Consider the following 6,000-nt stretch of genomic DNA (forward strand, 5'->3'; position numbering starts at 1 on the left):
ATTCATAATTTGTGTAACAATTGTAGCCAATGCAATGTGTTCGGGCTGACTTGACTGTGTGACATGTTGCAATACGTATATTCTTAGCCATGAAATTGTGTGATCAAGTTTGGTGAGATAGTTTCGAAGTCTATAAGTGAGCATGGTGCCTCTTGTTAGAAAGCTAGTGGAAATACATCATCAAGAGTCATTCTGTTTTGATGCATTGTGTCCAACCTCAAGGCACTCAGCTGGACACTCAAAAGTTGAACATTGGGTTTGAGCATAGAAACTTCAACTCAGTGTTGCAATCAAGTAGGCAGACATGTTGCAATATGTATATTCTTAGCCATGAAATTATGTGATCAAGTTTGGCGAGAGAGTTTCGAAGTCTATAAGTGAGCATGGTGCCTCTTGTTAGAAAGCTAGTGGAAATACATCATCAAGAGTCATTCTGTTTTGATGCATTGTGTCCAACCACAAGGCACTCAGCTGGACACTCAAAAGTTGAACATTGGGTTTGATCATAGAAACTTCAACTCAGTGTTGTTATCAAGTAGGTAGACACCCTAGCTTGCTGCTAAGACACTCTTTCAATGATTGTGAATGCAATTAATAAAGCTAGATTTTTTGCATGAAAAGCTTGTATGCATATTGACAACAAGAAATCTGCTCTCTCGATGCAAGTCTCAATCCACCAATGTCATTTCACTTTGGGTTTGAGCATAGAAACTTCAACTCATTGTTGCAATCAAGCAGACAGACACCCTAGCTTGCTGCTAAGATGCTCTTTCAATGATTGTGAATGCAATAAAGAAAGCTAGAATTTTTGCATGAAAAGCTTGTATGCATATTGACAACAATCTCTCTCGACGCAAGTCTCAATCCACCAATGTCTGTACATAATCACCTCCTTCATTGGGCTATGGGATAGGTTGCTTGACTCAAGTTCCAAAGGTAAAGTTTTTTATTTCTTTGACTATTGATGAAGAACCCACAACTTGATCTTCATGTGTACACCATTGTGTACTCATGAGTCGTTCTCGTCGTGTGCCATTTCTCCTTTTCTTGAGCACACTCAAACTCCTCCTCCATGAGAATGCCTAACGCATGAGAAGCCATGCACAAGCTATCATCATAGAATGCATCTCCCGTGTTCACAACGTTTGCTTGGTGCTCATGAGTTTTCTTGCGAACCTAGTGGTCACTCTACTCTATAGTGATCCACTAGGACACCCTCTACTCTCTCTCCTAGGGTATAGGCAAGATAACCACTTCACGGTTAAGTCACAAGGACTCCTCTGTCAATCTCTTGTGCCCTCCTTGCCTTCAAGACTTTCATAAGAAAGCCTTCTCCCTCTCATGGTGTTCGCACACAACATCCATCTATGGTGCTCACACTCTAATGATAGACCAACGCGTTGCATACTCTCATGCCGGCGTTGCTTGTCCAAGCATCCTCGGTTGTGCTCGTCCATAAGCCTTCTAACTCGAAGGTCTTTAAGTGCATCTACGTCATGAACCAATCCACCTAGTCCCGACTCTTCCCTAGACACACACTACTCGGCCCCCTCATCATCGACCTCATAGTCTATAAGCTATACCCAACACATAGCTCAACACCCATTGCCAAGTAGTCACTGTATTGGCTTCGTCGTCCAACTCCCCATTATGGCTTGTTGGTGATATTACCTAGGCGGTAACTTTATGAAGAAGGCATCGTGCCATCTCCACTTACAATGGAGCACGGTTGACTCACACCAACCGGCTCGGTGTCCTATTGGCTCGACTGTCCATCGTCGACCTCATGTCGTGTCTACACTCCAAGCCATGCATAATCCATCGTGCTCACTTGGGCAACCATAGTGTAAGACCAACTCCATCTCCATAGAAAGTCACTCCATCGACTTCTATGAGCGCCATCACTATTAGGTTTACTCATGCTAGAGTTTCCATCTCACTATCAATGGTAATAACCTTCGCGGACCACACGTCACGTCTACCACTAATGTGGCCTCCCATTTGCGCATCCACTCTATGAGCATCCCCATAGCAGTCTGGTCAAGGCCCACTATTATGGCACTTTTCTTTTTAGGTGTGCCAACTGGCTCTAACAACACGGCCCACCATTGAGCCAAGCACTTGCGGTCCTTGTATTTCAGCCAGCCCTCCTAACATGGTGGCCTTACAAAGCCCACCCGTAGTAGCACGCAGCTGGCCAATCTCGATGATGCGGCCTCTTTGTAGCCCATAGCTTCCATGTATTGTTGCTTGTGTTTAACATCTCATAGGTGTTTGTCGTAATATGCTGCAGTATTGTAATTTGGAGGTTTCATCTCTTTATGGTGTCTTTGTAAAAAAGTAGCAATAATAGTGGCCCATTGAAATAAGCAACGTTGTGTACACACATGCTTTCATGTATTGTTGCTTGTGTTCAACATCTCGTAGGTGTAATCTTGAAATTTTTCTTTGGAATATAATGAAAGTTTCATCCCTCTATGGTGTCTTTGTAAAAAAGTAGTAATGATAGTGGCCCATGGTGTCTGATGTTCAACATCTCGTAGGTGGTGGTCATAATATGCAAAAGTCTAAGAATATATTGGACAATATTATAAATTTCATTGTCTTTTAAAAAAGCATGCTATTAAATGAGAGACAGAGAGACAGAGAGAGTAGAGAGAGAAGAGATAAAGAGAGCAAAACAATAGAGAAACAGAAAGAGTACAGAGAGAAACCCCTCGCCTTAAAATCACTCAAAAAATACACCCTGCTAAGCCTGAGTCCAATCATCAATGTCAATCAGTCCCTGTCTCTCCTCCCCTCTCTATCTCGCAAACAACCAACACTCTCTCTCTCTCTCTCTCTCTCTCTCTCTCTTTATTCTACCTGCAGGGAGGCAAATAACCTCATAGCTAGCTGCTTGCTTTCATCTTTTTATATCCAGTCTAAGGCGGTGAGAATCATCTAGAGAGTTCACGTATCAACCTTATCAACTACAGGTTTTCTTTAACCTTACAACCTTACCACCTTATGTATCCCTTACCTGCTATCTGTTCTAACTAATTAATTAATGGAATATCCAATATTGAGCGGCTATATATATTAATTAGTGCCTACAAGAGGGCACTAATTAATGCTTACATTAAGGTTTTAAATCTTAAAATTATTTTTCTCTCTCGTTCTCTCTCGATCATGTCACTGTTCCCGCATGCACATTTCTCTCTCTCTCTCTCTCGCACGAAGGTAGGCAACGTTTCTCTCTCATTTACAGACATTTATTTCTCTCGCTCCCCTGCCTCAGATCATGAATGCACCCTTTTATAAGCTATGGTGGAATCCTCTAGACGAATTGAGCGCATCTAGAAAAAAATTAATTAATTGATTTTTTTATAACCTTTACTTTAAGGATTTTAACTCTTTATACCCAACCCTTTATCGCTAAGGTTTTACACCACAATTTCAGTCCGCACTAATTAATTAACATTTGGCTCCATATATATTTATTTACCATATATATATATATATATACCACCGAGACATAAGAACATGATCCCTTACGCTGGATCCGTCAACAGAAGGCAATTTTTTTGTAGATGCAACGGATTATTCTTCCTCACGGCGTCTAAAGGCGAAGCGCGCGGACACATGGTTGCAGGTGAAAGCGTCTCTTGATTGCATTGTTGCAGTAGAATCTTACCAGCGTGCGGTGAGTGTTTACTGAACCCTAGGCTAACATAACATGCCAAGCTATGTTGTTTTTTAAGAGCGCTAGAGGGTTGGGTTGCCCCTGTGTGTCACATGCGGAGCTCCATCTATCTATTTCTCTTATGAAATTGGAACCCTACTGGGCCGTTTTTTATCCAACATATCTCAGGTGGAGTTTACTGAGCCGTGATCTGCCTCTTAAAGGGGAAGAAGAAGAGAAGTAACCAGTGGTATATTTTTCTCAAATCACATATTTCTCCCTTCCCCCTCAACCTACCTATTTACCTATGTGCGTGCGACTGCAGATATAAAATATGAACACCCTATTTTCTTGCTAGCTGCATATACACAAGGGGGATGCGGCTATAACCTGGGTAAGGAGGGTGAGGGGAGGGGCAAATGGGTTTTTTGCTTTGTCACACATCCATTTATGCTGCCAATGCATCGCGGCATAATTCTCATACACATTCAAATTGCTTTTCCACATACACACACACACACATCCAAACATTCCATCAGTACATGTTTTTCACATGCTCACCTATCCAAGCATGCCATTCCTGCCTTGCTGGAGTTGATTCAATGGTGTCAATGAATTTGTACTCACACAGCCAACCATGCCATGAATGCATTGCTGCTGGATGGTTTTTCACATATACATACACCCTCACGATCCATCAGTATATAGTTGGCAATGGTTTTCACATGCTCACCCATCCAAGCATGCCACCTGCGTTGAAAAAAAGTGCTAGTTTTGAGTCCCGCGGCACCTATTATTATGTTGCCACCCAGATGGCAACACAGGAGGACCAGGGGGATGAAAAGGGGACAACTTGACGTCCATCCTGCTTTAACGGTTAGCATAGAAGCCGACGGAGTGTGGGTGCATGGGCAGGCCTCGTCTAGAGAAGTGTCCAGAGGCATCAGGAGCAAAACAATTAGAATCGATTAGTTTTGGGCAATGCTGAGCATTAATGATGCAGCCACTTCACTGGAATGGATGTTTCACAAGGCTTCAGTGGATAATTTCATTTGCATCTTACAAAAGTGCAGAAAACAGAAAAGCTTAGTAAATGCCAGGCACTTGCTTTTAAACATTTATGAGAGTGGACTAGCATGCTCTCAACTTGTTCAAGAACATGCAAGAGGAGAATGTATATCCTAGCAGGTATACCCTTCAAGGCTTAGTGAAAGCTTGTGCCAGGCTAAAATGCTTGGAAAAAGGTGAGGAATTACATGCTGAGATTGCTAAAGAGGGTTTGAGAGGGACCCTTTTGTTGGAAGTACCCTCGCAGATATGTATTCAAAATGTGGCTCACTTGCAGAAGCACATGACGTGTTTGATGAGCTGCCCATAAGAGCTGCAGTCTCGTGGAATGCACTTATTGCAGCCTATGTTGAACATGGGCTTCGTGAGGAAGCACTGAAGTGTTTGGAAAGGATTCAAATTGAGGGGGTACGTCCAGATAATGTTACGTATGTTAGCAGCTTGAGAGGTTGTAGCAGCATAGGAGCTGTAGATGCTGGCCATGAAATACATGCGAAGATTGTTAAAGAGGGGTTTGAAGGGCATTCTTTTGTTGGGAATTCTTTGGTGGATATGTATGCAAAATGTGCATCACTAGAAGAAGCACAGATGGTGTTTAATGAGCTACCATTTAGAGATGTAGTGTCATGGAGTGCACTAATCGCAGGGTATGCTGAACACGGGCTTGATGAAGCAGCACTGAACTGCCTTGAGCAGATGCAAGTATGTGGTCTCATGGAATGCATTGATTTCGGGATATACTGAACGCGGGCTTGTGTGGAAGCCTTGGAGTGTTTTGAGAAGATGCAATCTAAGGGCGTGTTCCAGATGCTGTCACATGTGTGCAGCTTAAAAGCTTGTAGCATTATGGAAGTCATAGATAAAGGTCAAGAACTCCATGTTGAGATTGCCAAAGAGGGATTTGAAAGGGATGTTGGAAGTGCTTTGGTAGCCCTTTATGCTAAATGTGACTCACTTGCAGAAGCACAGGCAATGTTTGATGAGATGGAGGTTCGAGATGTGGTCTCATGGACTGCGCTCATAATAGGGTACGTTGAATAAGGGCTTGCCAAGGAAGGTTTGGGGTGTTTGGAACAAATGTGATCAGTGGGTGTGTATTGTGAAGGAAAAAGGACAAAAGGACTAGATGTACGAGAGATCAGAGCAAAACAACACAACATTAATGGGTGAGTGAGTGTGTATATGATGGTGAGTGAAAAATATGTATAGAAGGCCCTCTGATGTGAGGAAACTCTGAGTAGAAGGCCAGTGTAGAAGCAAAGACGATG

At 42.7% G+C, this 6,000-nt stretch overlaps 1 pseudogene; it reads left to right on the forward strand.

Annotated features, from left to right (window-relative positions):
• Window positions 1-4,981: 4,981 nt before the first annotated feature.
• Window positions 4,982-5,773, forward strand: LOC147634595 (pentatricopeptide repeat-containing protein At4g18520, chloroplastic pseudogene; annotated as a pseudogene).
• Window positions 5,774-6,000: the final 227 nt, after the last annotated feature.

Source organism: Cibotium barometz, chromosome 10 (genome assembly GCF_041138505.1).
Source record: "Cibotium barometz isolate CiBa-2024 chromosome 10, ASM4113850v1, whole genome shotgun sequence".
In the NCBI taxonomy this organism is placed as follows: domain Eukaryota; kingdom Viridiplantae; phylum Streptophyta; class Polypodiopsida; order Cyatheales; family Cibotiaceae; genus Cibotium; species Cibotium barometz.